At 35.0% G+C, this 20,617-nt stretch overlaps 1 non-coding gene across 1 annotated transcript; it reads right to left on the bottom strand.

Annotated features, from left to right (window-relative positions):
* Window positions 1–1,999: 1,999 nt before the first annotated feature.
* LOC111725301 lies at window positions 2,000–2,103 on the bottom strand. Its single transcript, XR_002773394.1, has one exon. It is a non-coding gene; the product is annotated as a U6 spliceosomal RNA (small nuclear RNA).
* Between the last annotated feature and the right edge of the window lie 18,514 nt (window positions 2,104–20,617).

The raw sequence follows: 20,617 nt of genomic DNA, 5'->3' as shown, positions 1-20,617 counted from the left end.
GTGCACAATTCTCAACACTATTTATAAGTCTAGTTAGTTAAAATTACTCCGAGCAGTGACCTACAAATGCTATATTATGGAACTTAAAAAGATAACTTTAATTTAATATCAATGAGGTATGTGCATTCTTACATTTTCCTAAATAATTTGATTGCATGACTAGAATGGGTGATTTGGGGAGTATGGGAGTGTATACCACATCAGCTAACTCTCTTCTACACAGTGCTTACTATAAGGTAATGTGAACCTGATACTTACATATTATTGATCACATTTTCAGACTTGGCATTATCCTAGCTTTTCATCACATCATGCCATAGGTAAAAATACTGAAATTGCAATGATTTCAATAAGTCAAGTCTGGGATATTTATTTGGAGAAGTAAAAAAAAAAAAAATTTCTACCCCAAGAATAAAGATTTTAATATGCTCAATATATTTCATCAAATCTTATATGTAATCTTTGTACGGTATTACTTATGTAGTAGAAATCAATCATAGCACAATTTTATGTCTATTTCTGAAAATAAATCATTTATTGTTATGCATGTAACATTGTCCATGTCATTCTTAAAACAGGGATATTTTTAAATTTATGAATATAAAGGCTATAGGCAATTATATATAATGTTTTGTTAAAATAAAGTTAATTTATAAATCGCATATGTTTGCTAATGTTTTAATAAGCTGTTCCAAAATTTTCTAAAGGAAATTAATGTGACCTATTTAAAGATATTTGTAAGGTTTATGCAGATTATGATGTTTCCATACTTGGTACAAATTTTATTTTATAAACAAATCTTACATTAAATACATTAATCAAATATAATGTATATAAAATAGCTCATGTAGGAAACAATCATTTCTCACTAATCATGTAGATTGGCATAGTTGTAAATCCAAATTGTCACTTTTAATGTGAATAAATTATATATATAAACATATAACTATATAGCTATAATCATGTTAGGAATCCATCATGATGGGTGAAATATTGCATAAAATGGTATTGAACCAGAATTCTGGAACTGTCATTTGAAATATATTATATATCTAATATTAGAAGTATTATTTCATTCATTCCAGATTGAAAGCCTGAGTAAAGAGAAGTTATGTGACTTTCTTGCCATACGAAGGAATCTTTTGGATCTAATCATTGATGATGCTAAAGATCACATGGTTGAAAATTTATTTCTATTTGGAAAAGTGAGATAAGAATGTTTATTTCTGAACTCTATTTACAGAACAAGTGAACAGTGTGAGAGGAGGACAAAGGTGTATTATAACATATAAAATAGGTGTATATCTGACTCAAGATGTCTGGCACAGGTATTTTTTAAAGGTCTGACAATTTCAATCAAAATAGTTCGTTGAAGAGTATTGACACTTCTGTGAATAAGAATGTCCTGCCTACACTATAGACACCAATCACCCCTTTGAACTAAGTGAGGGGATAAATTGGCAAGCAAAGACAAGTTTTCAAAGCTTTTCTCAAACAGAACTTCAAGAACTCAACAAAGCTGTAACACGTAAGACCATTACAGATGTCATCCTGCTAAGCGGCACACAGAGGAGGTGGCTTTTTCCAGCTCAGTATTTGAGATGACCTGGGATGTCACAGGCAATCACACTGCCAATTTTTACAAACTGCAGCATGGTGTAAAAGTCAGAAAACAGTCTCCCCTTGTATCCATGCCTTCTGACAGAGCTGAACACACGGGCAGATAATAATGGCAGCATCATAGTTATAGACATAAGAAGGACAAATCTAGTCATATGTATAAGGGTGTGTTTTTGTAATTAGACGTTGGGATTATAGCAAAGAAAGAGGCATTGTCTTCAATACTTACTCACAATAGAGAATACGTGTGTTCTTATGTTTTATGCTTTACAGTCCACAATTTTTCTTTGGTTAAAATATTCCTGCCTAGAGGATATTGAAATTCTAAAAAAAGATATTGAAATTCTTACAGTTTCTCTACTTTTTATTTTTTTAATTTTTAAATACAGAACGCTTCACAAATTTGCGTGTCATCCTTGCACAGGGCCATGCTATTTCCTCTATATCGTCCAATTTTAGTATATGTGCTGCCGAAGCGAGCGCCAGATTCTCTGCTTTTCGTTGAACTGCAAGATGTGTACTTAGGCCATCTTTTTTTCCATATTTATAATTTTGATAACGAAATTTTCAAATTGCTACATTTATTTTTAAAAGACGTTAGGCAAAAACAAAAATATAAATTATAATGCAGATGTATTTTTAAAATAATCTGAATATAATAACATAGTACTGATGATTTATTACATTGTGAATCATAATTTCTGATGGCGGACTGACAAAGTAATTATTTTATTTTCTGAAGATATTTGAAACTGTAATACAAAAGAAATAATCCTCACTCAAAATGATGTCTTCCATTAGGATGCTTGTGAGAAGGTGAACTAGCTTAAGATTTATTATTATGTTCGTATGTGATTCCATTATGTCAATCGGAGTTACTTAGAATTATTTTCTCCAATTTCTAATCAGGGACTATTGTCGACTTCAGAAATACTCAGTCTCCAACATTTTGTACTTTCTAATAAAATTCACACTTATTTTATTTTATTTTATTATTATTTTTTTATTTGACACTGAGTCTCACTCTATCACCCTGGCTAGAGTGTCATGGCTTCATCATGGTTCACAGCAACCGTAAATTCCTGGGTTCAAGTGATCCTCTTGCCTCAGCCTCCCAAGTAGCTGGGACTACAGGCATTCACTTAAATGCCCAGCTAGTTTTTTGTTCTATTTTTAGTAGAGACAGAGTCTCACTCTTACTCAGGCTGATCTTGAAATCCTGAGCCCAAGTAATCCACCTGCGTTGGCCTCCCAGACTGCTAGGATTATAGGCATGAGCCACTGCACTCGGCCCACACTTATTTTAATAGTTTGAACAACAATATAACAAATGACCTTCTACATTTTTTATTGCTCAAAATTAATTAATCAGCTTAATGGAGGCATGATGAAGTAAACAAACCATTTTATTAGAAGGTAAAATTAGAATTCTAAGTGTACTAAGAAATTTAACCGGGACCTCTACCCTTTCTGGAACATAGTATATTTGTCTTACAAAATGGTAACTTCTTATTCAATGATATCTAAGGCATCTAAGACTCTTACCTGTGTTCTTTTACTTAAATTAAATTAAAAATTTTTAAGTGGGAAATACTGATTGTACATCTTGATGGGGTACACAGTGATGTTTTCATACAATAATGTGTAGCATCCAGAGCCTTTGCCATTGTTTATGATTAATTTATTATCCAAGCACACCATCTTCATCTCCCAATGGTAACAAATAACCAAAGTTCATGTTAAAAAGCTTCATGGGTTGATTTATTTGACAATAAGAATGCTGAAGTTCATTTTTTATGCTAATAGCACTTGATCTTTCTTAAACTTCTAAAGAATAGGAAATATCTCATTTGTGAAGATACTTTAATGTAACACAAGATCTTTTCCCTTGGTTGGCTTTATTTTTATGTGCCACTAAGTTTTGAAAAACATGTACTTTGCAACATACAGAAAAATATTACCACATAAAATTATCTGAAGGTATGAAATTTTGAAATATATATAATGTGTGTTTATATTACTCATATATGTGTAAGTATACCTTTATGTATATGAAGAGTTCAATTTTATAATTCTCATTATCAGTAACAAGAGATAAGAGAACGCCTCTTACAAAAGTATTTCATTTATATATTTTTCTTTGTTCTGTGACTAAACCTTTTCCTCACATTAAATTTAGTAATACAATTTAAGTCAAAATATAGCATAAATATAAAATGTGATTGATCTGACAATTGTGCCTCTCAGATGAAATAAAAATAACTTACAATGAAAATGAAATAATTTTAAAGTTTTAAAATACAATTTAAAATTTAAAGACAAGAACTATAATAAAAGAAACTTAATGTTAATTTATACAAAAGAATAAACATAAATATCTTTAGGAAGTCAAGCAGTAACTGATTAATGAAATAAGATTCAAAAATCACAAAGTAAAATTAGTTAATTTGACCATATTGAAATCGATCCCTTTCTATCAATATAAATAAAACAAAAATGTAAGACACATATTGTGAGCAAACTAAAAAAGGGACTTGAAATTCACTTAGGAAAAGCAAACATGAAAACAAACCCAAAACACCAACAGCAGCCCACAAAAACAGGTGTTTGTGAAAAGGGAATCTAAAATATCAGTGGACTATAAAACATATAGAATTTTCTTATAATTAGGAAATTACCAATTGGAATAACATGTTAAAATTTTACTCCCTATAATTTGGGCAAAAATTTCAAAATATGAAAATGACAACTTGATAACTCAGCGCCCAGAGCTCAGTGAGCAGGGTGCCAGCCACATACCCTGAGGTTGGCGGGTTCAAGCTCAGCCCAGGCCTGCTAAACGGCAATGACAACTGCAATCAAAAAAATCGCTGGATGTCTGGCAAGCACCTATAGTCCCAGCTACTTGGAAGGCTGAGACAAGGGAATTTCTTAAGCCCAAGAGTTTGAGGTTGCTGTGAGCTGTGATGCCACGGCAGTCTACCCAGGATGACATAGTGAGAGTCTGTCTCAAAAAAAAGAAAAAGGATAACTTGAAATGTAGAAAAATAGAAATTGTAATATATGTAAATATGAACATCCATTTTGAAAATAATTTATTAAAATTTGGTAATAATGAATATATACATTGTGTACTACTTAAGAATTCCATTAATAGATATATGTGGTAGATACACACCCATATACATATGGATTTATACTTTATAAATGTTGTAGGACATTTATTTGAGAAGACAAAGAATAAGAGTGAAGTGATCCAGCATGGTTAAATCCCTAAACAAAATCAGGTACAATTAATATGCAAGAGTTCAGAACATTCAGAAAAATTTTAAAGCCATACAAACCATCCATACAAATATACATATGTAGTAAAATGTAAAAATACATTCATATCTTTGATAAGAAAAACAGCAAAGTAGTTGAAAGCCTGAATGTTTATTGCACGTTTTATTTCTTAAAAAATCCTGCATCAGCGCAACATCTGTGGCTCAAAAGAGTAGGGCACCAGCCCCATATGCTGGAGGTGGCGGGTTCAAACCCAGCTCCAACCAAAGTCTGCAAAAAAAAAAAAAAAAATCTGCATCAAATATAGTTAACCGTGTGCATGTATTAATTCCAAGAGTACAATTCCTGCTTATATGACATATTCCTGCTATATGACATATTCTATGTACATTTTACATATTGTATAGTCAATATTAGATGTTATATTTGCTAAGTATGTTATGTTTAGTAATCTCTGTCAGTATAAAAGAAAACAGTACAAATAATTTATTATAAGAAGAATTCTGCTAACAGTGTGGTCCATGGATACGTTTGGGAAGAGTCCAGAACCTCAGGGCTTTCCCCTGGCAGTTTATAGCTTCTTTGATTCCTCTCTTACAGAAAGGTGGTCTCTGTGTTTTCTGCGATTGAATCTGGGTTGAATTTAGTGACTTACTAGTAACCAAGGCAACATGCACCAGTGAAGGAAGTAACATCTTACATTAGGTCACGAAGGGCTGTAGTGCTTTTCCTGGTTTTCTCCATGGATACTGTCCTTGGAGAAGCCGAGCAACAAGGCTGAGAATATCTCGCTGATGCTCAGCAGAGCTTTCAGAGGAACGCAGTTATCTGAGGGCAAATGCTGAGGCTTCCAAACACAAACCACCCAGTGATGCCCTTCTGATTCCCTGATCCCCGAAACCATGAATAAAATAAAATGTTGTTTCCATAAGCCATTTGGATGTGGGTGATTCATTAGGGATCAGTAGTAAATAGAAAGATATTGGAGTTGTGCAACCAAGTGATGAAGGCTTTACCCATGGCTGAGTTGTAAAGCTAGAGAAAGCTAAAGAGCATCAAGATATTTAGATATAAAAGTTTGCTTACCAGTTAGCTGCTGGAAATGAGAGAAGAGAAATGTGAATGGCTCTCACTCTTATGTCTTAGCAATTCCAGCTTAAGCAACTAGCAGCTACCAATGTAAATATTAACAATAAAACTAAGTCTAATGGTTCACTATGTTTTCAAATACATCAGGAAATAGTGAAATAACTGACATAGTTTGTTTGATGAGAGAATTTTATGTGAACTCAAATTTCATGTATTAAACTAAGAGATAAATAACAAATTACCAAAACATACTTTAGTGCCTGGTAATTGAAAAGAGAGAAGCATCAAGTGTTACAGGAACATAGAGACACATGTATTCAGGAAAAAACTACAAATGCCACTTGACCTGAGCTTTGGAAGAAAATAAAATTTAGGTAATGAAAAAGGTGGAAGAACATTGCATTTTTAGTGCATATGCCTATGAAAGGGTTATAAACTTTAAGGTCATTGAAATACGCAGATGTGGCTGGGTGCAGAGGCTCATGTCCCTGATCCTAACGCTCCGGGAGGCCAAGCAAAAGGGTCCCTTGAGCTCAGAAGTGAGAGACCAGCCTGAGCAAGAGGGAGGCCCCATCTCTACTAAAAACAGAAAATTAGCTGGGCAACTTGCTGGGTGCCTGTAGTCCTAGGAACATGGAGGAGTTTGGGGTTGCTGTGAGTTAGGCTGATGCCACAGAACTCTAGCCTGGGCAACAGAGTGAGACCCTTTCTCAAAAACAAACAAATAAGAACAAAACACACACAAACACACACACACACACACACACACAAATGGATTGGTTGCAGATGGGTTAACCACTAGACTTCAGCTAAGCGCCTAGGGAATGTTATTACTACAATGGTTAGGGGCACAAATAGCTCAAATACCCTAATAGTCTGAATCTTTCCAACCAAAAATTAGTCCAAACATATTTCTCCAATGGTACCACTTCCCTCTTTTGCAAGTCCTTTCTAGAACATATTTTATGTGAAATACTGTCAAAAAAGACAGTTTAAGTTGCCATATCCAGATCTGCACAGAATATTTTTATTTAAAAATAGAGAGAAGACATTATTTTCTTGTTGACTATCTATTTGAAAGTTCTTACACGCAAACTTTTTTGTATTGGTACAAGTTTTACCTGCTGATCAGATTCCTTATTCCCACATCCTAAGGAAAAACAAATGCTCACTTCTCACCAATGAATGTTAAAACTGATTATCAAATTAACCCCTATGAATCTAACAGAATATACCACTCCTTCAGTGCTTTCAAATGCTTAGATAAAGGATAGTTATACTAAGAATTTTAATCAAGGATATGTAAATTGCTACATTACCAGGGCAGCATTTCTTTAAAAAATAAGACAAAAAACATAAAGCACAAAGTTAAATAATTTCATACTAAATTTAAGAAGCTTTATAAAGAAAACACAAGTTACATATTGTTAAAAAAAAAAAAAGCATTTGTTCTCTCCATACCTAAGAGGTCCACAAAAATATTTGCACAACTATGATCATTAAAATTTGGAAAATAATTTTAATCGTATCAAAATCTTTAAAAAAAATCATTGTATAAAAGTGGTTAAATTCCACTTACATCTGATAGCAGTGCATTTTGGTATTAATTATTGTTAACACCTCTGACATCTCCTTTATTTTCTCTCACACGCACGCACACATACAGGCACAGGCCCACACACACAGAGATATTTATTTTTCTATTTTCTAATCCACTCGTACGTTGTTTCCATTCACTTAATAACAGTAACTGTTTGCTTAATGACCTCAGTAGGTTCTTGCAAAACCTATAACGTGACATGTACCCAAACCGAACTTTTTGTGGCTGTTTCTTGTCAACATTGCAACAAAACGACATTGAAGGAAAAGATGTGATTCCAGGCCCCACTGTGCGGTTTTTCACTGCATTTTCCAAGAACCTGTGCCTGGTGCTGAGTGAGGACTTCCTGTAGATCACTTGCCCAATTTTGTGCAATTTGAGGAAATTTTTATTTTGAATAGAGCAAAGTTTTAACCTTTACCAATCTTGAAAATCTTCAAGATTTTACTCATAAAATAATACTATAGTCATTGTGTTAAAAAATTGTCAGTGATTTTCCTACAGGAATTGTGATAATAACTGTGCATATGAACAATTTTTATGAGCAATTAATTTGCCTCATTGTATACAATGTCCTCAATTGTTACGCATCTAATAATCCCATTTTACCAGAACAAGAATAAGTTATAATTTTTCTACCTTGTAAAAAAAAATCCCATTTTACCAGAATAAGACTAAGCTATAATTTTTCTACCTTTCTAACCTCTAATTTTGAGGTTTTTTTTTTATTTTCATTTCTTTACAAGCAAATCTTAGAAAGAGGAATCTGGGCTCAGCGCCTGTGGCTCAAGTGGCTAAGGCGCCAGCCACATACACCTAAGGTGATGGTTCGAATCCAGCCGGGTGTTGTGGCGGGCGCCTGTGGTCCCAGCTACTTGGGAGGCGGAGGCAGGAGACTCGCTTGAGCCCAGGAGTTGGAGGTTGCTGTGCGCTGTGATGCCTCAGCATTCTACCCAGGGGGAGAGCTTGAGGCTCTGTCTCAAAAAAAAAAAAGAAAAGAAAAGAAAGAAAGAAAGAAAGAGGAGTCTGCAAGCATATCTTTCTTCTCTTCCTCTTTTCTCGGGAGCCACTCCACTGAACCACTGGTTCTACATACTTGGTGGAGGCCTTTTTGACAAGCAGAAGAATCACCTAGAAACCATGGCATTTAATAGTTAATATTTACTCCTCATAAATTGCACCGACGAGCAGTATTTGATGGTTCTATAAACACTCATTCCTTCCTGCAATCATATATTTTTCCATATTTTCAGCACTGATAGTCTGTTCCTGCTGGTCACTCCCTTCCACTTTGCACTGTTAGTTGCCCTCATTTCCCTGAGCTCCGTGTCTCAGGATATTATGGGGTACAGTCCTAGGACTTATGTTTATATATCCAGCTCACCTATGATCAAAACTTTAAACATCATCTATAAATGAGCAATTCCTCACTTATATCCTGTTAAACTTTTCCTTTAAATTCTGGAGTCATTTATCAAAGCGTTTACTAGAAACTATATTAGGATTTTTAATAAGCGTCTTAACTTAAACCTGCCCAAGTCTCTTGTGACTAACCAGATTCTCCTTCAATTTTATACAATTTAATGAATTGCAATTTCGATTCAATATTTCTGGCCTAATAAACATGATTTGTTTCTATTTCTCATTATTTCAAACAGCAACACTGAAACGTGAGTTTTTATCGTCACCTAGTTTCTCTCAGACAGTAGAAGGCAGTGGTGAGGGAAAAGTGATCTGATTATCTTCCCATATTATATGCTTGTCTTAAAGTAGATAAATTATACCAAAGTTGGTGTCATATCTCCAGATATCTGAGATGTACTTACATGTCTCCCCCTATCATTGATATAATTCTTCGTGTTTTTCTCCTGTGTGCTTTATTTGATTTGGTTAGCCTTTCCCCAATTTTGTAATTAAAAACAAACATCCCTTTACAAAATAAAGGTACTTAACTTTTTCTTATGTTCTGTTTATAGCTGTGGGGTTCTTTTGCATCTGTGGAAGACATTTTTGAAACATTTGGAGATTAATGGCACATAGAAATGTATCATTTGTATGCACCATAAAAATATCAAATGCAAACAAGCAGACCCTGATAATTGAGTAATTGCAAAGAACTCTAACTGTTTTTATAACAATTATGTAAGTGAGCATAAATAATTGTTGAAATGGCAATGCAGATGGAATGAGAAGGAGGATTTGTGGCTTGTGTGCAGCTTATGTCTCCTTAAAATCCTAAGAAGTGTTCAAAGTAATGCATATTCTCTTAGCTCTTGAAATAACATTGGGAAATTTAATACTCATCTCTGTACATGAAATGTACAGATGAGACAGCAACTTGTGTTGATCATGATGTAGAAAATATCTTAATAGCCGGGCATTGTGGCGGGTGCCTGTGGTCCCAGCTATGCTGGAGGCTGAGGCAGGAGATTCGCTTGAGCCCAGGAGTTGGAGGCTGCTTTAGCTGTGATGCCAAAGCACTCTACTCAGGGGGACAGCTTGAGGCTCTTGCCTCATTAAAAAAAAAAAAAAAAGAAAAGAAAGAAAATATCTTAAATGTTAACCATACCTCTATCCACGATACAACTAGTGTAGCAAGAAAACAAGGCCCCTGGGTGGTGCCTGTGGCTCAGTGAGTAGGCCACTGGCCCCATATACTGAGGGTGGCTGGTTCCAACCCACCCCAGCCAAACTACAACAACAAAAACAACAAACAAACAAACAAACAAACAAAAAAACAGCCAGGCATTGTGGCGGGCAATATAGTCCCAGCTACTTGGGAGGCAAGAGACTCACCTAAGCCCAGGGGTTAGAGGTTCTGTGAGCAGGGTAAATCATAGCATTCTACTGAGGGTGATAAAGTGAGACACTGTCTCTACAAAAAAAAAAAAAAAAAAAAGAAAGAAAGAAAGAAAGAAAAGAAAAGAAGGCCTAATGGAGAGAAAGAACCATCTGAACACCTCTGTTTATAGGAGGAAGAGTCTTTATTCCAGTAGGAGGAGCTTTGGTGGACTAGTGTCCACGATGGCCGAGCTGCCCAGCCTGCTTCAGCCCTGTCCTGTCATAGGGTTTACAGAAGGGCAGACAGAGGAATTATGTTATTGTCCTTCACTGGAGGTTTCAAAGCATGGGCAGAATCTACAGCAAAGTTTCAGGAAGTTAAATCTTTTACAAAGAAGCTATGAGGAAGGCTCAGTCATCATGAGTAACCCCTGTGGAAATACCACAAAAACACAAAACTTCTGTCATTTCAGATTTAGACGTAATACTTCAGGGTTTCTTCCCTCACTAGAAATGCATTAGAGAAAACAACACATAAAATAGTGAAATACCCATTTATAAATTCCTGTAGTAGGAAGAATTTTAAGATATGTACTGGTATTCTGTTGTATGTACAAAGTGTTTTCTTAGCAAATTTGTGTGCCTCAGTTTATTTCTTGAAAAATGTAATTGCAGTTATGACCGTCTCTCAAATTTAAAAGATTTTCTATTCCAATTGGCATGTACAGATTAAACAGTACTTAAGTAAATCTGACTAAAACAAGCCAAAGTTTAACTTCAGATATTATGAAAAAGCTTTCCCTTTATAAGTTTCAGACACTTGCCCCAGTTATAACCCTGCAACATTTTTTAAATGTTTAGCTTTGAAAGAAAATAATAACATTAATGAACAAGATAAGAAGCCAAGGAAACCAAGTCAGCATCAAGCTTGCAAAGAGTTGAGAAAATGTAAGATGATTCTAATATGTTTATAAAACATTTGAAGGTTTCCAAGCTGTAAATTATCCTACATATAAATACAGAGAAATCATATAAGTTAAAGTCAGGTGATTTCAAGGAAAATTTCTGAGCAAATTTATCTGTTTTAATATTGGTTTACCAACAGAGTTATCTCTGATTTTATTACAGTTTAAATAATTAGATGATCCTATGTAGTTTATGTCTGAGTCTACTTCTACACTCTATTGCCGGCATCCTCAAACTATAGCCCATGGGTCACATGCAGCCCTGCCTAGGACATTTATCTGGCCCCTAGGGTGTTTTTGCCGCCACTGCCTGTCCTGCTTAGCAGCTGACATGTCTCGGGGCCTGCAGTACGGCTCTCCAACAGTCTGAGGGACAGTGAACTGGCCCCCTGTTTAAAAAGTTTGAGGACCCCTCCTCTATTGCAATCAGCCATGGGTATATTTTTATGAAGGTTCCTACCTGCTTGATTATTATAACTTTTTAATCAGGTACTGATACTCCAATCTTTTTAAAAATTTCAGGTAATGATCAAGGTAACTTACCTTTCCACATACATTTTATAATCTATCAGTTTCTACAAAAATGCTAATGAAATTATAATAGATTTTCATTGAATCTGTAGAAAAATTTAGAAGAACTGAAATCTTAACAATTTAGTCTTTCATTTCATAAGCATAGTTTTTTCTCATTTATTTAGGTCTTCTTTAGTAGATTTTAGTGTATCTGTCACATATAGGATTATATATTCTGTGTTAAATTTTTTCCTACCTATTTTACATTTTTCATGTTATACAGAAATAGAATTTGGTCATACTCATCAAAATGACATTGGCTGAACTGTTAAACATTTGCCAGTTTAACAACCAATAAATGTTCAGCTGCACTCCTTGGTTGAGAACTAGCAAAGCCTTTATATTTAATATGTGTACATAAAAATATACATACATATACATATATGTATATATACATAAAACATATATTTTTTTTCTCTGCAGACTTTATACTATCTATCTCCATTCTTCTCTCATCCTCCAGTCCTTTTGCTGGTGAACTAGGGAATGACCTTGCTTTGCACACGCCTGAGTTAGTAAAAAGCACTTAAAGTCCTAGTGATGACTGCTTCTCTTGAGGGCTTTTACATCTCTTATATAAAAAAGAAGAGATGGAGTGTCAAACATCAGTTTTAGAAAACAGCCAGATAGCACTAACCCAAGTATTATTTTATTTTATTTATTTCAAATAAAATTCTACTTTTATATCACATTTCTTACATAGTTACTTAGTGTATATAAAATGCAATTAATTTTTCTATGAAATCCCATAACATTGTTAAGTTTACTTATTATATCTAGTTTTTCTTGTAGATTCTTTAGAATTTTCTTTGTAAAAGTCTTGTCTTCTGGGAATACATTGCCTTTGGGAATAGGGATGAATTTATTTTTTCCTTTCCAAACTTTATAATTTTTTTCCCTTAATTCTCTCACTGGGGTATTTAGTAAAATGTTGAACAAAACTGAACAAAGCAGACATACTTGCTTAGTATTAATTCTAGGGGAATTTTTTTTGAGATTTTACCATGAAGTGTGATCATTAGTATTTATTTTCTTTGTTCTCTCTCTTTCTGCCTCTCTCTCTCTGTTCTTTCTCTGGCATCTTTTATAAACATTCTTTATCAAATAGAGATAAACCTCTGCTATCATAAATTCAGTGAGAGTCTTATTGTGAAATTTAGTGTGAGGTTTTTATTACACATTTTTTTCTCCTTTATTCCATTTACTCAGTGACTTGTGTTGATTTGTTGCCGAATGTTAAACCATTTCTGTATTTCTGAAATAGACCTATCTTTATTTGTCAAAGTTGTGGCCTGAATATTTGTACCTCACAAAAGATGTGTATGTTGAAGCCCAATCACAAATGTAGTGGTGTTTAGAGGTGCTTCCAGGGAGGCTATTCAGGTATGAGTGTTGAGCCCTCCATAATGACATTAATGCCCTCAAAGAAGATGCCTTAGAAGAAGATGACATCAGACACGGGAGCTCTCTTACTTTTCACTTTATGTGGATACAGAAAGAAATAGTCATGTCTATTTATTTATTTATTTATTTAATCATAGCTGTGTACATTAATGCAATTTGGGGTACAATGTGCTGGTTTTATATAAAATTTAAAATATTTTCATCAACAGGTTAACATAGACTTCATGACATTTTCTTAGTTATTGTGTTAAGACATTTATATTCTACACTCAGTAAGTTTCACATGTACCCTTGTAAGATGCACTGTAGGTGTGGTCCCACCAATTACCCTCCCTCTACCCATCCTGCCCCCTCCCCTCCACTCCTTCTCCTCCATCCCTCTCTTCCTGGGCTATAATTGGATTATAGCTTTCATATGAAATTGGTTTCATAGTAGGGCTGAGTACATTGGATACTTTTTCTTCATTCTTGAGATACTTTGCTAAGAAGAATATGTTCCACCTCCATCCATGTAAACATGTAAGAGGTAAAGTCTTCATCTTTCTTTAAGGCTGCATAATATTCTATGGTGTACATATACCACAATTTATCAATCCATTCATGAGTCGATGGGCACATGGGCTTTTTCCATGATTTAGCAATTATGAATTGGGCTGCAATAAACATTCTGGTACAAATATCTTTGTTATAATGTGATTTTTGGTCTTCTGGATATATACCAACCATGTTTCCCTGAAAATAAGACACTATCTTATATTTATTTTTTCTTAAGAAGACACACTAGGGCTTATTTTCAGGGGATTTTTTTTTTTTTGGGCTGGGGGCTGGGTTTGACTCCACCACCTCTGGCATATGGGGTTGACGCCCTACTCCTTTGAGCCACAGGCACCGCCCAGGAAGTCTTATTTTATTAAGTATAATACAACAATCTACATTTATTCAAATACAGTTAAGTCATCTTCTTCTGGAAACTGACAGGGGGAGCTGACCTTGTTGGTGGGACTGGCACAAGTGAGGTGTGAACTCCTTTTCCCTAGCCTTTCACATGTGTGCAATAGGATGCCTGGGACCATAGTTACCACATGTGCACCCATACAAATGCAAATGGCTCGGAGAAAGGAGCTGTGGCAGATAAAGGGTACTCCAGCCTTCCTTACCACTCCATTCTGAAATGCATGGCATGGCTATGCAGCATATCTACATCACTAGGTCTTATTATGGGACTAGGTCTTATATTTAACAAATGCATAGAAATCCTGCTAAGGCTTATTTTTTGGATAGGTCTTATTTGGGGGGAAACACGGTAGTAGAGGAATTGTAGGATCAAATGGCAGGTCTATTTTTAGATGCGTAAGTGTTACCCAAACATCTTTCCAAAAGGAATGTATTAGTTTGCATTCCCACCGACAGTGTAGAAGTGTTCCTTTTTCTCCATATCCGCGCCACTATCTCTGGTTTGGGGATTTTGTGATGTGGGCCAATCTTACTAGTGTTAGATGATATCTTAAAGTAGTTTTGATTTGCATTTCTCTAATGATTAAGGGTGATGAACATTTTTTCATATGTCTGTAGGCCATGATCCTGTCTTCTTCAGAGAAGTTTCTCTTCAAGTACCTTGCCCACCCTGAGACGGGATCACTTGTTCTTTTCTTGCTAAGCCATTTGAGCTCTCTGTGGATTCTGGTTATTAAATCTTTGTTGGAGACATAACCTTAAAATATATTATTCCTTTCTGAGGGCTGTCTTCTTGCTTTACTTACTGTGTTTTTGGCTGTGCAAAAGCTTTCTAGTTTGATCAAGTCCCAGCAATATACTTTTGATGCTGCTTCAATTGCCCAGGGCATCCTCCTTATAAAATATTTGCTCAGGCTGATTTCTTCAAGAGTTTTCCCGGCACTTTTTCCTAGTATTTTTATAGTTTCATGTCTTAAGTTTAAATCTTTAATCCAGCGAGAGTCTATCTTAGTTAATGGTGAAAGGTGTGGGTCATCTTCTACAGGTCGCCAGCCAGTTTGCTCAGCACTATTTGTTAAATAGGGAATCTTTTCCCCCACTGAATGTTTTTAATTGGCTTGTCAAAGATCAAATAACAGTAAGTAGCTGGGTTCATCTCTTGGTTCTCTATTCTGTTCCATATATCTAACTCTCTGTTTTTGTGCCAGTACCATGCTGTTATGATCACTATAGATTTATAGTATAGTCTAAGGTCTGGTAGCGTGATTCCTCCTGCTTTGTTTTTATTTCTGAGTAATGTCTTGCCTATTCCCGGTTTTTTTACGATTCCATATAAAACAAAGTATTATATTTTTGAGATCTTTAAAGTATGACAGTGGAGCTTTAATTGGGATTGCATTAAAATTGTATATTGCTTTGGGTAGTATAAACATTTTAACAATGTTGATTCTTCCCAGCCATGAGCATGGTATGTTTTTCCATTTGTTAACATCTTCAGCTATTTCTTTTCTTAGGGTTTCATAGTTCTCTTTATAGAGATTTTTCATGTCCTTTGTTTGGTAAACTCCCAGATATTTCATCTTCTTTGGCACTACTGAGAACGGAATAGAGTCCTTGACTAATTTTTCAGCATGACTATTGTTGGTATATGTAAAGGCTATAGATTTATGAGTGTTGATTTTGTAACCTGAGACACTGCTGTATTCCTTGATCACTTCTAAGAGTTTTGTAGTAGAATCCTTCATGTTTTCAAGATATACAATCATATCTCCTGTGAAGAGTGAAAGTTTAATCTCTTCTGACCCTATATGTATCCCCTTGATTGCCTATTCTTGCCTAATTGTGATGGCTAAGACTTCCATTACAATGTTTTAGCAATGGGGACAATGGGTAGCCTTGCCTGGTTCCTGATCTGAGTGGAAATAATTTCAATTTAACACCATTCAATATGATATTGGTAGTGGGTTTGCTATAGATCGCCTCTATCAGTTTGTACTTCATAAGGGCCTTCCTGGTGAGGTACAGCACTAAACCTTCTAAAAACTTTGATGCAGGGGGACAGAGGCAAGATGGCCAACTGGAGCCAGCTTTCCACAGAGGGTCCCATTTGGAAGGAGAGTTAAAGGAGAGAAGTTTAGCAAGTAAGCTGATGTGATAGTTTGGAGCTGAGCCAAAAGAGAAGGTTGAAGAATACACATCAACCCTACTGAGAAGGCTATGACCCCAAGGAAACAAAGAATAGGTAAAAAATCCATCACCAAGTGGACAGGAATCCCCCCCACCCTTGAGAACAGCTCACAGTGTACTTTCTACAAATAAATAAGCAGAGTTCAGATATCCTTCTATTTTATCTCATGGGAGAGACCCTCTAAAAACCGAAACTCCTACACCAGAGAGAACCTACTAGTGTGCCATGGCACTCTTCCACCAGGCATAAAACTGTATATCTTCTCTACCTGCAATTCTGAACTCCCAGCTCTCCCTTCCAACCTCACCCCGAGGTCTGCAAGCCTGTCCCCCATGGAGCCCAGATCCTTGGGCATTTTATTGAGAGGTATGGAAAATGTCCTTGTCTAAATCAAGAAGAGGGCCTCTGGCAAGAACCTGACCTTATGACCATCCTTATCTTACACTCCAGCCTCCAGAACCATGAGAAATAAATGTCTGTTGTTTAAGCAACCCACTCTGTGGTAACTTTTTATAGCAACTCAAAATGATTAAGGTAGTCATTGTATATTACTCATTTACATATTAATACATGCTTTTTATAATATTTTCTTAAGTTTTGTGAGCTATTCCATAGTTTTTGTCAAGTTTAGTGAAATGTTTTGCAAAAATTGTGCTGGCATTTTAAAATGACTTGAAAACATTTCCCTCTTTCTCCATTCTGTGAAATTAAAACCTGGGTAATTTTTTCTTAAATAATTGATTTAAACTAGAATTTATTAACAAACTCCTCATGCCTCTATTGTTGTTTGTTTGTTTGTGGAAAGACTTTCAGGAATAAATTCAATTTATCTTATAGGTATAAAGCTATAGAGATTTTCATTCATCACATGCTAGTTTTGCTTACTTATCATGTATAAAAAATTAATATTTCATCTAAGCTGTGCAGTTCATCATCATACTATCTAGAACATTCTTCTAACATTTTCTATCTATGAAATCTATGGAGGTATCTTGTCTCTGGAGGCTGATATTTGCAATGTACAAATTCTGTTTTCTTGATCACTATGAGTTTATCAATGTTTCTGAGTTTTTCAAAGAACCAGCATTTGGACTTCTGAATTTTCTATTCTGTTTATTCTATATCTGTGATTGTTTTCAGTCTTAATATTTACTATTTCCTTCTTTCTGTTTACATTGGGTTTACTTTGCTCTTCTTTTCTTAGTGTTCTCATTTGGAAGTTTGGATCATTGATTATAGATATTTCTTCATTTCTAATATAGACTATTAGATTTTCTACTAAGCACTGCTTAGCTGTGTCCCACATATTTTGATTTGTTTTCCATATTATTCAGTACATTATGCTACTTTAATATTCCACATGATTTCTTCTTTGACCTCATATTTATTTACAAGTTTTGCTGTACCATAGTTACCACTGTCCTTAGGATATTTTCTTTTTCTTTTTCTTTTTTTTTTTTTGGAGTGATTTTCTCTTTGGAATTATAAATTCAAACTTGAATCAATTTTTTCTTTTAGAATTTGTCCTTTTTCAGTTTGTCTTTCATCAGTCTGGAAAATTCTCAGAACAATTTTCATGATGATTGATTTGCTTAATATTCTCCACTTTTAGAACTCCTAGTAAACATTTGTGATATTTGCTATTTAAACTTGTATCAGTTTACTTTGGCTACCATATCAAGTCACCACAGAATCAGTGACTTAAAAGACAGGAAAACAGAAATTGCTTCTTTCATGGTTCTGGAGGCCTAAAGTTCAAAATCTAGGTGTGGGCATGACCATATTCCTAGCAATGGCTATGTAAAATCCAAGTCCACCAGAGATAAAGGTAAGTTAAAATATCTGGCATGACATGTAGAGTACAGATATCTTGCTATAGTGTGTGTGTCACACAATCTCTAGGGAAAAATCTATTTCATGTCTTTTCTGGCTTCTGCTGGTGGCCACATCCCTTAATTCACTGCCATTTCTGCCTTTGTCTTCACAGCACCTTCTTTCTGCTGCCTGCCAAATCCTCCTCACTTCTCTTATTGGATTAAGCCCCACCTGAATAATTCGAAATGATCTCATTTTAAGTTTATTTATTTAATTACATCCAAAGGTTCTATTTTTTCAAATAAGATGATGTTCACAAATTCTATAATTAGATCACTAACATATCTTTCAGGGTGCTATGATTCAACCCACTACAAATCTTTCAATTTCTTAATTATGAAACCTACATGATTTATGTATTGATGATGGTTCTCCAGAAAAACAGGACATGTTAATACGTGTCTGTGGAGAGATAGAGAGAATAGAGACTAAGAGAGAGAGAAAGAGAAACAGAGTGATGAGAGCCAGAGAGAGACTTATGGAAGGAATTGGGTTATATGATTGCAGTGGCTGGTGAGTGTGAACTCTGCCGAGCAGGCCAGCATGTGAGAGACGCAAGGAACAGCTGATGTTTCATCTGAAGTCGCAAAACAGCTTTGAACAAGAATGACAATTTCCTCAAGTGATTTTAGCCATTTTCCTTATGAGCTTCAAGGGATTGAATGAGGTCTATGACTTTAGGAGGGTAATTTGTTTACTCAAAATATACTTATGCAAATATTCATCTCATGTAAAAATATCTTCACAGCAGCATCTGGATTGGGGTTTGACCAAAATATTCTAAGGTATTATTAACCCTAGGTTTATCTACTTCTTATCTTTACCTGGAGTGCTTTCATCTGTTTATTTTCCTATAATTTATAGATTTTTCTAGATTCTGTTTTCCATTCTCAAAAGTTCTTAAGTCTATTATCCTCATTAATTTGTCTGCTAGGTCTAACTCATTTGAATTATTCTTCTGTAGGTTTGCTGTTTTTGTTGTTGTTTCATTCATTTCAGCAACCACCATGTTTTCTTGCTCAGAGCATTTCATTAGGCCATGCATGTTTATTTGTTTTTTAATTCAATGTTTTACATTTTCTTAAGACCCCAGATAATCATTTCACATTATGCTAGTATAAATCTGGGCTCTGTGCCCTCAGGCAATGATTTTTCAATTTATTGAGATTTATTCACTTATTAATTTGTTGATTTGTTTGTTTTCAGTGTGGGGTAGAGTAGTTTTTGGATGATCTGTAAAAGAAAGTTCTTGTTCATCATACATGAAAATACTTTATTTATTTAGGCTATTCTCCCATTTAAATATCATTTGCCTTTTCTTACTCTTCTCCTAGAGCCAAATTCTTCTATTCTCTTGAAAAGAAAACAAAAATGTTCCTACCAGCTATTTTTAGGGAATCATTATGACCTCCTCTTGTAGTTTTATCTGAATACTTATTTCTACTTCATTTAGATTGGAAAAAGAAAAATAGCCCCTTGGTAGACATTCTACAAAAGGGAGAAATGGAACTATATAGAAAATAATCAAACTGGCATTTCATAAGATATCATTACCATACAGATATACCAAGATTTGCCATCTATAATATAACCTAATCTGGGGTCAGCCTACTCTGGCCCATGGGCCAAATCAAGTCTACTGTTTGTTTTTGTAAATAAAGTATTGGAACACACCCATGTTCATTTGTTTATATATACATATGGCTGTTTTCACACTACATATGTGAAGTTATGTGGTTGAAACAGACACCATATGGCCCGCAAAACTTAAAATATTTACTATCTGGTCTTTACAGAAACTTCTGCTGACAGCTGCTCTTCAGGGTTCCTGGGGAAGAGAAAACAGTTTTATTTTTCAGTCAGTGAATTGATCTCTGGAAATGTCTTTGCTTGTTCACCATTATTCTCACAGAGCATCGCAGCAACTGTTGGTGATTGAGGTTGCAGTGTTGTTAATTACTTTCTCTTTTCCAGACAAACAAACATTTGTAGACAGAATCCTGGCAGAACTTAAATCTTTTTTTTTTTTTTTTTTTTTTTTTCTTTTCCTTCAGATTCCTGGGATAAAACCCAAGCACATCAGAGTCTAAGGAAATCTACGGCGTATCTAGTCTGGCTATCTTGTCCCAGCGTGTCATCCATAAATTAGTGCCTCTTGCTGAGCCTGTCTGGGCACCTCCCTATGTGGACATTTCATCTTCTATTCCTTGGCACAGTGTTCCAAGCTTTGCATTAATACTTCCAGGTTCTTGTGGCAACCAGCCGATACCAGTATGTCTAAAG

Source organism: Otolemur garnettii, unplaced genomic scaffold (assembly GCF_000181295.1).
Source record: "Otolemur garnettii isolate 467f Iridium unplaced genomic scaffold, OtoGar3 scaffold00036, whole genome shotgun sequence".
Classification (NCBI taxonomy): Eukaryota; Metazoa; Chordata; class Mammalia; order Primates; family Galagidae; genus Otolemur; species Otolemur garnettii.
The sequence above is the reverse complement of the archived record's forward strand: the minus strand, read 5'-3'. Positions and strand labels throughout refer to the sequence as shown.